Below are 13,125 nucleotides of genomic sequence, written 5' to 3'. Positions count from 1 at the left end.
AGCTGACCTTACTGATGTTTCTGCACCACAGATATCATCTATATCAAGCTTTAATGTGAGATTTTAAACTTTACGTGTGCAGTCTGGTATGAAAAAACAATGATGCTAAAAAAATTTGCTTTTACATAGATGCCTTCAGAACAGACTTCATTTTCCCTTGGAATTGGTGCTCATGTGTAAATTGGTGTTCCTTAACCAGTTCAATTTGGCTTCCCAGGCCCTATACTCTGAACACTGGAGAGTAAGTAGGTGAAAACACTTGCTGAGTGGCCAGGTTGTATGTTGATACATGAGTGTTTCATTTTCACCCAAACATTTCCTTACAGCTGTCAGCAAGTTGTCCAGGAATAGAAGACGACTACTGCGTGCTGGCCACTGCTTCCACACGGGGGCATGATACTGCTACGGATGAAGAGATGTCCATAGGTAACTTTTTAGTTTCAAGAATTGCTTCATCGCCACTTATAGGAGTTTAAATCTTGTTGAGAAGTCAGCTGTTTGGCAGTAGAGTGACGCAGTGCATGTGCATAGCTCATTTGGTCATTGTTTGTTTTGTCAGGACCTTGACAACTTGCATGGAGTGTTACTGCAAATGCCTCACTTTTCTGTCAGGTGTACAGGCCAGCTTCCTGATCAAAGCCACAAAAGATGAATGGACGCAGACAGAGTCTGTGTTGCTCCCTGAAGCAGGCACCACGAAATGCCAAGCAGATGGCACATCTGAGGATTTCTTGAACGCATCATTGGAGTTTGTTGCAGAAGGTTCCATTGTAAGGTGCTCAACACCAGTGAATCATGGAGATTCATTGTCACTCTCTGCAGTTGAGCCATCCCCAATGAAATTCCATGCTGATGACACCTATGAGCCGTCACGGGATGAGTCATTTTTGTGTGATTTCCTTCAGCCTTCAGTACAGAACATGTTGCATTAATGTAGCCTAATCAAATCAAACCAAATCAGAATTAATTTCACTTCATTTGGCAAACAAGTTTTTTTCCTGTTCTGGAAGCAATAGAGTGTGACAAGGGTCGAAAAATATGGAGTGCCAACAATGCATTCCATACTTCGACATGGTACCCCAGAGGTTGCATGTGAGGCATTTCTCTCTGCATTCCTTTCAAGCTTATGCTGCATAATTTCATTTGCCAGATGTGGAAAGCTGAACAGCACAATGTGTGGGAGGCGCTAGAAGGACCGCTTCTCTCGGCTTGTGATGAGCGATGTGACTCACCAGGTTTCTCGGCCAGATGCATGGCATACAGCTTCATGGACACAGCCTCCAGCCAAGCCATTCATTTCGTCCAAGTGCAGCTGGGAGAGGTGGGTGTCACCTTTCTGTCTGGCCTCTTTGAATGTGGCAGCCAACTGCCACTTTTGTACTGGTTGCATAGTTCTGCGATGCATCACATCACGTTTTCAGAGTAGGGAAGTATTAAAGGCCTACTTGACCGAAAGTTTACTTCGGCTAATTTTGCACTCGATATAGTGTGCATGTCATAAACAATTATTATATTTAATATTAGGGCTGTGAAGCATCTAGAATTTTAGTTAGAAGCGTTCAAAAACCTCTGTAGCAGATGACGCAGTCCCCTAGCGGTGTGCTGGACAACTAACAAACTTGACCGGAAATGACGCACAATTGAGACACCGGCATCGCCGGCTCGCCAGTTTCAGGCGTTCAGAAGTGAGTGCGCGCTCCTTGTAAGCTCTTCTTCTGATGGGTTTCTGGCTGTTTTCACCACGAAGCTTGATGGTCCCCGAGAAAAATAAACTGCTGGCATCATGTCGACGAAGTGGGTGGCCGCGGAAAGGAATACGAGGAATGCGGAAAGCACAATGTGTACCTCTCGGCCGCTGCCCTTCACCCCTGATCTCGAAAGGTGGTGTCAGCTGTCTGGAGCTCAGGTTTTAGCGTGAATTCCCCTCTCTTCTTCAAAAAAGATAATGGTGGATGACTGACACTTCTGCCTCGCGCTAACACCTTTTCTGAGTTGGGCTTTGTCAATAGACCTCTCCCTGTCTCCATCATGCACCAGAGCACGCAAGTGTTTCTGGCCAGATCGGCAAAGCATGCCACGAACCGAGAGGGTAATAATTCGGAGAAGGAAAGCTTCGAGGCGTGTCTAATCGGGAGAATAAAGAGGATGGGGAACCGCTTGTCACAAGCTAGCTTAGCCGGTTCAGAAGCTAAAGTGTACGGTTTTGCTCATTAAAGCGCCCTTCTGACGGCACGTTGTTTACACCAGGCAGAAGTCTAAGGGGAGGTCTGCTTCGTCTGAAAAGGAATCGACATATGCACGTGTTTAGTGCACGTACAGCTCTGCCCAATGCGCAATAATGCCATCGTGTGCCCAGTGTATCTGCTGCCTCGAAGATTCGCAGGCCGGGCTGAAAATCCTGGAAGGCCACATGAGCGTTATTGAAAATGGCGAATTTCTTACTGCCTCACGCCGTTCATACTTGAGGTCGATTACAGAAAGCTCCAGCGTTACCATTCGAGGCGCGTCTCCAAAACCTCAGAGAACTGAACGCATGTTATTTGAATGATAATATTTTCAAAGGAAGGCAACATGTAAATTTGATTATATGTTCTGCATTATTACTCAGTCGATACAGACACATTGCCTACGGTAATTTGCACGGTGGGCGTACATGGTCGACTGGGGTCCGGCAAACACGTCATTCTGCCCAGCTGTGGGGTTTGAAAAGATTAGAAAAACTTTTCCGTCCCTGCAGTACACGGGCTGTAAGTGATTCTAGGTAAATACAGTAATGAACGCAGTGCGTAAGTTTTTGTTCATTTTAATCGGCATATATTTCGCAGCGCGCAGTGGCTGGCCCGACCGAGGCGCGCAAGGATGAACCAGCCCACCATCGGCACCGCATTCATGCCACGGTCCTCGAAGAGAAAAATATATATTTATTTTGCAACACAAATTTTGTTTCTGGCAAATTCTTTCGCTTAATGCAGCACTTGATTCTCTTCAGCTCCCTTTTTAGACATCCAGGTGTTTTTATTGATTTACCCCGCGTTCACAGCACCTGTTCCAAATTTCTATGCACAGGCAGGAATACCTTTTGACAGGGGAGAAAAATGAGAAGGAAAAGGAGAAGGCAGGTCATTTTTTTGTATCGAGAAAACAACCATATTGCACGCACAGCAGAGCGCGCATGTGCTGTTGGCACACGCGTGCCCGCTCAAAAAAGCCGACTTGATAATACAAGCACTTCTACTTGGCCTCCATTTGAATATGCTTCCTTCCTCCGCTATGTCCGAACTTAGCACAAGCTGTAATCGAATACTGCCAAGCAAACAATGCTCACTAGCATTGTGCCGCGATCATCTTCGCTGAGGTTGAGCCAGGAGTTTTCTAGCCTACTACAGCAAATAAAACAAGTTTAAAACTTTTTATAGGGTCTTTCATCCGTTTTAAGATGCATGTTTTCACATATAACCAGTATTTATCGCACAAAGTGCTGCACGCGCTACCGGTACTAGCGCTTTGCTCCAGCCGTAACAAGCAGACGCTCCGAACCTGTAAGGCCTCCAGTCTCAAGCATGCATCACTTCCGGCGGGCGGCAATGGCGCCCGTTTTCCCAGTTTCGGTATTGAAAACTCCGATTTTTGCGTGCCTCTGGCACCGTAACTGCTTGAAACTACAGCGTAATGTTTTGTGGGTAGCATAATACAGGGGTGTACTATGAAAAAACAACCTTTTTATGGTTTGAAAAATTTCGGTCAAGTAGGCCTTTAACGAGTAATGCAATGGAGAAATACAGGCTTCTCAAAGGCGTGGAAGAGCTGAGGTCCCAGGGTGTGGCTGTTGCATCACTAGCAACTGACCGCCACCCAGGTGTCAAGAAGCACATGCAAGTGCATGAACCAAGTGTCGACCACAAGTTTGATACGTGGCATGATGCAAAGACTAAGTGGTCAGTGTAATGCATTGACTGCATTTTGCGCCAATGATAATTGCATTTTGAGAATGAGAATGAACCTTCCTGTGAAAAATCGTTAATATCTAAACGTGTAAAAGTGTACATACACATTTTTCTGGCAACATGAGCAGGAACCACAAGCATGCCAGCTGCCTCTCTGCTTACCTTGTATTGCATTTAGGCATGGCCACAATTTTACCTGTTACAGCAGCTAAAACCCCCGTCATGCAGGCACTTTTAAATGCTATTGAGTGGAGAACCTTCGAGATTCTCAATAGCTATTGAACCTGAACTAGTTGTGACGTTGCTACATGGCAAACTCAAAGTCTAGAGATTGCATCATCACACACCACCGTTTTGTGCCACCACCATTACTGCCAATTTTGCAGGCATGCTGGCAATCAACCAAGAAGTTTAACCTGAAAAGGTCAGAAACAAAGACTTTATTTGGTGCAGTTACATAATCAATCCCTAATAAACCAATTAACCAAAGCATACTTGTTTGAGAAAAAAATAATAAATTGCGCCCTAACCTCCATCTCAATTGCAGTGATAAAGAAAAGGCTGGTTGCGGCAAGCAAGAAGGCAGGCTGTGGTGACCTTCGTCACTGGGTCCAACCAACAGTCAACCACCTATATATTGGTGCGTTGCTGTCAGTGCAGGGGATGGAAAACTGCTGGTGGCCATATGGAAAAGTAAGCTTTCAAAATCATTCCTTTGCCATACGGCAATTTTAAGACCCTGCAAGTTTTCATTTGTGAACCACAGTCAGCGACATTTCTGCGCTTGTTAATTCAAGATTTTAGCAGTACGAAGCCTTGTGAAATTGTCAGAGGCATTCTTGTTTGCCATGCTAATTAGATGTAGAGAAAATGATTCTGAACTTGAAAAGGAAGTGTTCTGACAGACTCAGATTGTTTTCTCTGATTAAGTTTGACTTTTCTCCGAGCCTATATCTTATGTTTGCAATAACAAATTAGCACAACTGAGGTTTTTTGATATTAGGTAGCATGTATTCCAAGGGATGCCACCCTTCACACATATGTCACTCGTGACCTCCTTCCAAGGTGACTTGTTGTGAAAGCTAGCTGCCTACTTGAATATACTTTCGATGACAACTGCCACCTGACTTAGTGGGTTGGTCTCATTATGAGGTAAACATGTTGCAAGCACAGAATTCCATCACTGTTTGTTCATGAATGTGTTTTTTCTAGGCTTGCTGGACCATGTTGCCAAGGTACATTCTGGGCATGGTGACCCTTGCCCGAGGTGCCTACATGACAGCATACCGAACAGAAAATGGCTCTCACCAGGTACAGTCATGTTTTGTGCCTGTAGTTGCATCCACTCAAAACTGAAAGTTTTCAGGCACACCAACTTATGCTCGCCTGGCTGCCCTTACATGTGAAAGGGTTCTTCTCAGAGACATCGAGAAACTTTTGGCATCTGGACAGACATACAACCTTGAGTCTTTCCACAGCATGTTAAGTTTGCCCCGAAGTCTGTGGCATTTTTGACTGACATCATGCATGCAAGGTACATTGTTCACACATGGCTGCTTTGCTTACTTATATTGCAGAATAAGCGTAACTATGCTTTTGTACCTGTCCCCTACATATTTTGTTTCGATTAAGACTCAGCTAGCCATCCTTCATCACAATGAAAACACTGGCCGTGCTCAAGCAGTCTCTAAGGATGGGGAGCAAAGCTTGAAAAGGGAGCAACTGAGGGCCAGAAAAGGGGAAGAAGTTGTGTGCCCAGTCAAGACTGCAACAACTTATGATATGTACATCAAGTTTAGATGATCATTACATAACACTGTTTTCTTTTGCAAGATATGTTCCAGCACTGCTGGAAGAGGTTGTCGACCGTTGCATCTCCTGCCCTACTTTCAGACAGGCACGGAGTGAGAGCAGCAGCCACAACCTTCCAATGAGCGAACTTCGCATGCCACGGCGCACAAAGCAGGAGTTCATTGCCGCACACCGGTCACGGTTTGCAATCAGTGCCACAATTTCTGGACTGGATTCTGCTCTCTCAACTAGCAGGGCTTGCTCAAATAGCTTTTGAGAAGGAGCCTTTTTGTGTTGTGGCGCCACTGTGTCAATCTACACTCACAGCCTGGGCCTTCATAACCTTGGCACTGCTGCTGTTCCTGGGCAGTGCTGGCTGTCCCTCTGACCCAGATGGACGAAATTCACGTAAAAGGCTGGTATGCCTGCACCAAATTCTGCACTCGTCGCCTGCTGAGGAACTGCAACATTTCAGTGTGAAAGCACTCATAAGCTCACAAACACCGACTGAGAATCTTGTCAGATTTTGTTTGTGCTGATACCAGGGCTACGTCGTGTTGAGTTAAAAAAAGAAATATTGCTGCGACTGTAATTCGAACCTGCAGCAACGCGAAAAGATCAGCTTCACTCGCCACTGCACAAGGGCACTATGCTATCACTGCAGCCAATCACGCCGGGTGTTAAACTGCAACGCACTCTCTTGCTGTGCATTGCACATCATCGTCTTCATCAGCTCTGTCCGGCATTAGGTATGCAGGTGCTGGTGAGGGGATATTTCTCACTTTGGCTGCAGCTGAGTGACTTTCTGTTATCGTATGCCTCACTGTGTGGCTTGCTGTCGGTCCTCCTTTTCTATGGGATCAGCTGAACTGGCCAACTCGTATGGGTCATCTTCAGTTCTGTGAGGTTCACCAGGGTTATCTCCTTGAAAAATGGCGAGTTCCTTATGATTCTCCTGCCTTGTCTTTATGCCGCCATGGCAGACTCTTGCACACGTGTCACCACATAGGGGTCTGGGTCACACCATGGCTTATGTGTCATTGTGGCTTGACGGCTCATGAGAACGAAGTCTCCCTTTTGAAGAGAATGTGGGGTGGTGAGACACCTCTTATCTGCATATGTCTGCATGTTTTCTTTTGTGATCGTGTCTCTCCATCACAGGAGTTCGTCATTCTCTTCATGGGTAGCGTGAGGAAGTTTGGTTCTGATTTTTCATCCATATAAAAGCAGTGGTGGGGACAACTGAGTTATAGCCTGTAGTGTTGCTGCATAATTGCAAGTACTCCTGTACCTGTTTTCCATTCTCTCCCCTCTGCAATGGCTGTCCTTGCTACCTTCTTGATGTGTTTGGCGAATACCTCTATTTCTCCACTGGCTCGAGGCCATAGTGGAGTTACTCTGTGGTGCTTGATTCTGTTCGCTGTCATAAAGTTTGTGAACACTGAGGTGAAAAATGGTAGGGCATTGTCAGTATTGGTCTTCATTGGCACTCCATGAATGGCGAATACAGTGGAACCTCGATTATACGACGTTCAGGGGACCGCGCGAAACCGTCGTATAATCCGGGTGTCGTATAATCGAAAATCAAAGAATGCGGCCAGTGGCGCTTGGCCTTGCGCGGAAAACTGTTGACCGGCTTCAAGCCCGCGGCAAGTACGCCAATCAGATTAAAAAAGACAAAACCCAGCATTTGTTTGAAACAGATTTGCAAAAAAATCTTTATTACCGTTTAAAAAAAATCGGTAATTTTTTTTTTTTTTGCACCTTTGCCCAACCTCGGCGCATCAACTTTCTTTCAAGGGCTGCCACGTCGGGCAGTAGGTCGCCAACATCGTCGCGCGCGCAAGCAAAGCGCCGGATGTTGTCGACGCTCTGCAACACGTCCGCGTAACTAGGAATGGGAGCGCAAACCTCTGCATCGTTGTCCACTTCCTCTTCGTCGGAAGTTTTATCATGGGGCACAAGCATCCATTACTTCCATTACAAAAAGCGCCGTGGACGCCGCTGTCCTCGCTTGGGCGAGCCGCGAGCGCGGCCTCGCCCGCTTATCTGTTTTTTCATCAGCGTCGGCTCCTGCGGACGCATCTGTTGCTGCGACCACGTCTTATCTTTTCTCTTTATCTTTCCTCTGATCTTTTAACTCTCCTCGGCAGCGGTGGTGGCTTGGCTCACGCCAGTAGGCGGGCCCGTGCGCTTTCCTTTTCATCCTTCTCTCAGTCACAACAACAACACGCAGGCCGCGCCTCCTTGGGACTCCGACTGCACAGGCTCGACGAAAAAGAGAGCAAGTGCACTTGGCGGCCTCGGCAACGCTCTCTTCTGCGCAAAAACGGGGGTGCTTAGATTCACATGCAAAGTTTTTTTTTTTCAGAAATTTTTTGCCGAAAATAGGGGGGGGGGGGTGCTTAGAATCGCGAAAATACGGTACATCCCGGCCTGCGTTTGCTGACGACCTTTTTTGACGGACGGTACAAGCTAGCCGTCGTACGAATCGGGGTCCTTCTAAAATTTGCGTCGTATAACCAAGGTTTTTAATGCATTGTCTCTATGGGGGTTTTGCCGGGACCGCACAAATTCGTCGTAAAATGCGGGTCGTCGCATGACCGGGGGACGTATAATCGAGGTTCCACTGTATTTTCAGCATTTTGGATGTTACTTCTTGGATGTGCAACGATGGAATTGCAGCAACCATAGGAAATCTGGAATATTCGTGTACCATAACCAAGATGTACATGATAAGTACAAAGGACGAAACGCAGCCCTGACTTACAAGTGACTGGTTATTGGGATTGCCACTCATACAGGTACATGCCAGGATCAGCCAATGAATCTTTATCATTAGAGTAAGTTCCATCTAGAGAGAGACCTGCAGAGTCTGCTGCTAATGCCTGCGAGGGTACTGTTGGGAGGTCCGTCATGTTCAGCGGCGGTGGTCTCTCTGCTGAGTTAGTGCTCTGGCACGCAAAGGAGTTCTCTATGGCAGCTTCTACTTTCTTGTCCAGTCCAGGAAACCGATTCTTTTCTCCAATGAGCTGCTTTGTTTTTACAGTTCCCAAGTGCCCTCTGTGCACAATTTCTATTGCCCAGGCATGAAGTTTCATTACAGTGAAAGCTCGTTAATTCAAACCTCGATAATTCGAACTTCCGAATAATTCGAACTACACTACTTGGTCCCGCCAAGCTCCATAGAGATCTGTGTATAAAAAAGCCCGTTAATTCGAAAGCGAGTCGGTTGTGCTACGGATAATTCGAACTATGCGCCGCCGTGTCTGGGCCTGGGTGGCTTGGCACACAGCACGTGGCCAAAAAAAGAAAAAAAAAGCACCTCCGTATAGTTAGAGGCTGTGCACGTCCTAAACGAGGACAGAAGATGGAACCAGATAAAACCATGGAAGAGTGGGCAAAGCCTAAATGGCGCCATCACCGGTGCAGCGTGGCGGCCGGCTGCGCCGGAGGGTAGGGAGGGGTTGGTGGCCGCGGAGGCGGCTGCCTGTCCTCTTTTCCGCACAACCTCCGAAAACTAAATACTCATTAATTCGAGCCCTGTTAATTCGGAAATGCGCTAAAGTTCTGTCGGCATGGTCCCAGCCAACGCCCGTGAAAGGCTATGACTTCGGACGGGCGCTACCAATTACGTGCGAAAAACTTTTTTTTCTTTGCGAGTGTCCATCCTTCCCCCAATGGAAGGATGGGCCGCCAACGAAAGCACGCGGTCAGCCGTGACCGTGACGCCACCTTTTAGCATTGTTCGCTGCCAAAGCCGTTTGCTGCACGTTCCAATGATCGAGTGGCAGTAGACGCCCAATCGCCCATGGTACGATAAGGCGAACGTACTGAAAGCGAGGCTTGCACAACCGGACAAGCGTTGGCACTCTGCCAAGTTCGCTTCCCTCCTTGCTAGAGCTAACGTCAAAAGTACAAAAGTAGACACACCATGAGTTATCATCGCTGCGCAGCATCTTGGCGCGCGCCGCCAAGAAATGCGCTGTGGACAGTGACCGTGCGAAACGGAAAGAAGCGTTAACGACTGACGCTTTTTTTTTATTTCTTGGGGCGCAAAAATCGGAAGGGGGGAAAGGGGAGGGGAGTTCATTATGCGAGTGGTTTTGTTACGCGAGTAAATACGGTACATGTACCATAATGCAAATGGTTCTTGTCAGTTTTTCGAGGTGATTCGATAATTCGAACATCGGATAATTCGAACATTTTTCCCGGTCCCTTGAAGTTCGAATTAACGAGCTTTTACTGTATTGTCAGTGATGGTAAGTTCTTCACAAATCAGGACAAAGCTTCAAAGAAGTCTTTGCTACATTTTGTCCGATGTCTTCTTTTTTTCTTTCTGGATGGCCCTCTTTAGCTGCTGCATCAGTGAATAATCCTCGTAGGCATTGTCATGGTTTTGGGTACTGCTGACATATTGACTCATAGTGGATATTCTCAGTTGGCTTTACCTTCTATGGTTTCCGGGCTGGCATCTTTTGCATGTCTTGATAGATAGTCTGCTGGGCTCTCTTTTTCTGATATGTGTTTCACTTTGCAGTCATACTGTTGGAGCCTTAGGTTTAGACACTGTAATCTGGCCAACAGTTCTGCACTCAAGTTATGAAGGATGGAGACGAGCAGTTTGTAGTCAGTCCCAATTACAAAGCTTCCTCCAGCCTGGCACACTCTGAAATGTTTTGCTGCTTATACTATCGCCAGCACTTCCTTGTCTGTTTGGGGATAGTGCCTCTCTTTAGGAGTCAGTTCTCTACTATAGCATGCGGTGATGTATGGCTTTTCTCCATTCCTTTCTTGTGACAGCACTGCACCTATCGCTGCTGGTCCTGCATCTGTGATGAGGCAGGTTTCTTTACTGTCATCGTAGTAGTCGATCAAGTGGCGGGCAGCCAATTCTTTGTTAACATTATAGAAGTTGTCTTGTCTTGTCCATTTTAATGGGTTCTTTTCTCGAGTAAGTGCGTGAAGCGGTTTGACAGTCTGAGCCAAGTGTGAGGATGAATCGACTGCTGTAGTTAAATCATCCCCAACAAGCTTCAAACTTCTGAGGGAGTCTTTGGACGAGTCATGTGCTTGACTGCCTCCACATTGTCACAATTTGCTACGTCACCTAATTTGGGGAATACTTGTCTGAAGAACTTTACTCTTGTCCCAATCACGCACTTCTTAATGTTCAGGGTAAGTCTGGTCTCTTGCAGTGTTTGTAGCACAAGGCAAAGCTGGTGGTTGTGCTCTTCGAGAGGGCATCCAAACATTAAAACATCATTACTTACGTTGATTATCCCCTCTTCATTGGGAAGAAATTGTCAATTGTGTCTCAGAAAATTTCTGCTGCTGCATTTACTCCAAACTGATGTCTCTTGCATCTTCTGAATCTGCAGTGCATGGCAAATGTGGCTATCTATTGTAGTGTCTCGTCAAGCTCTAGCTGACGGTAACCCTCATTCAGGTCCAGCTTCGAGAAAAACTCTGCTCTTTTGAGGATACCGATGATGTCTTCCATCGTCTGCATGACTTGTCTTTCTCGTCTAATGGCAACATTTGCCTCCCACATATCCACGCACGTCTTAACTGCACTTGGATCACTTCATTTTGGGACAACCCCTATTGGAGAAACCCATGGTGTCGCTCCTGTTGCTACCTCAGTTATGTGGAGTTATATTCTTTAGAGCTTTTTCTCCACTTCCTTTCACAATTTGAATGGGATTCTTCTGTGTGGGCGAGGTAGTGGTCTGATGCCTTCCTTGATTTGAAGCTTTACTTGGAAATTTTCCCAATCCCTCAAAGAGGTTTGGAAATTCTTTTGCAGGGTTTACTTTGGTATTGCTCGTAACCTCATTTAGGATTTGTATGAGACCTAGGTCACTGACTACTTCAAAGCTGAGTAGTAATGCGTGTTCCCCTTTGATGCCATAGATGTTTGTCTCGACGCCCTTCTCTCGGGCTTTCATCTTAGCTGTGAATACTGCTAACACCTGAAGGGCTGCATTCTGTCCGTACGGCATGAGGCGTATGCTTGTTTCCTTCAGGGGTGTGCTCAGACGGTCCCTTCCATGCCTTTTCTCTGATCACATCGATTTCGTTTTCACGTCAAAGTCAAAATTCTGTTTTCACTTTGTTGATTTCTACTACTGTAGCGGTAATCTTGGACTTGCCGTTTATGCAGTATAGTTCTTCAGGAGGTCTTCACACTCGAGTTTCTATCCATGATCTCCACAGTCAAGCAAAATGATTTTTCTTGTTGCAGTTGTGGAAGGTGGATCCCCAAGTCAAACATTTCTTTTTGCCGCCTGCATGTGGCCACTGTCCTCCATAGCACGAGCACGTCTTGATTAGTGCGTTTTCTTTCTTTTTCTGCTGGTGATTGGGCTGCGTCTTCTTTGGGACTAACGTGATGACTGACACTGTCGCTATATTTTGTTTATATCGGCAGCTTGTCTTTCAGCATTCTCAAGGCTGCGTCCCTTGCTTAGTAAGCAGTCAAGCCTGATGTCTTGCTCTTGAAGTGAGATTCTACTTAATATCACTATGTGGTTCCTTCTATGGTTTGTCATGGGAATTCTTTGTACACGGTGCCGAATTCTTATATAGCAGCCAGGTCTCGTACAGGTACATGGAACCGATTGATGGTTTCAGTTTCTTCTCATTTCACTTGACGGAACATGTCACTGAAAGACCGTGTTCTTCAATTCAAAATGGTTCTCTAGTTTTTAAACCTCAGTATCATATGAAACCCCAGTGTCTGGGAGCGTTGGGAAGATGTAGGCAACTTCTCCTGCAAAATGCAATAACATCGCTTTCTTTATAGTGTCGTCAGTGATGTTGGCCACTGCCAGATAGTCTTCAAATCTGGCATGCCATTGCGTCCAATGCTGTGATACTAGCGTGGGGTCTGTTTGTGGGTCACAAGCAGCAATACGTGGAACATTCATTCTGGTCTGACATGAGGAGCAGCGACTCCTTTGTTCTCCCTTGGACGTTACCCAACACCCTGTCTGTTCTCTTTTTATATGCAGTGCCGGCACTCTGCTGCATCGTTGCGAGGTCACTTTCAGTATCCCATCCCCATCGCCAGTTTGTAGCGTCTTCGTGATCAGCCCAAAATAACAACACTGTGTTAGGTTCAGCTCGTTTATTTCATTGCACCCGCATTCATACAAACTTGATCGTGGTATATATCCGTCTCTCCCTGGCTGCTCCAGGTTTCCTAGTACCATGTCTTTGGGTTTTCAGTTGCGTGGCTGGCAAAGTCGCTCTCCACCTGGTTTATGGTACCCTCTCTAAATTGCGCGATACATTACAGTTCTGTGGGATTGCACTGCACAAAATGAGAAGCTGAAAAATTGGGGTGTGTCCGACTTTCTGCACGTTTTGTTTGAAGCCCTGCATT

General features: G+C 46.4%; 1 pseudogene across 1 annotated transcript; it reads left to right on the top strand.

The window, feature by feature from the left end:
- LOC149356138 (uncharacterized) lies at positions 1-6,012 on the top strand (annotated as a pseudogene). Its single transcript, XR_016289362.1, has 8 exons — positions 1-55; positions 130-241; positions 327-426; positions 613-762; positions 5,157-5,255; positions 5,311-5,485; positions 5,583-5,728; positions 5,778-6,012. The product of XR_016289362.1 is annotated as an uncharacterized LOC149356138 (transcript).
- The last annotated feature ends 7,113 nt before the right edge of the window (positions 6,013-13,125 follow it).

Source organism: Amblyomma mixtum, chromosome 3 (genome assembly GCF_055824585.1).
Source record: "Amblyomma mixtum isolate Tamu chromosome 3, ASM5582458v1, whole genome shotgun sequence".
Lineage (NCBI taxonomy): Eukaryota > Metazoa > Arthropoda > Arachnida > Ixodida > Ixodidae > Amblyomma > Amblyomma mixtum.
Note: the sequence above shows the minus strand (reverse complement) of the source record. Positions and strands in the feature narration are given on the sequence as shown.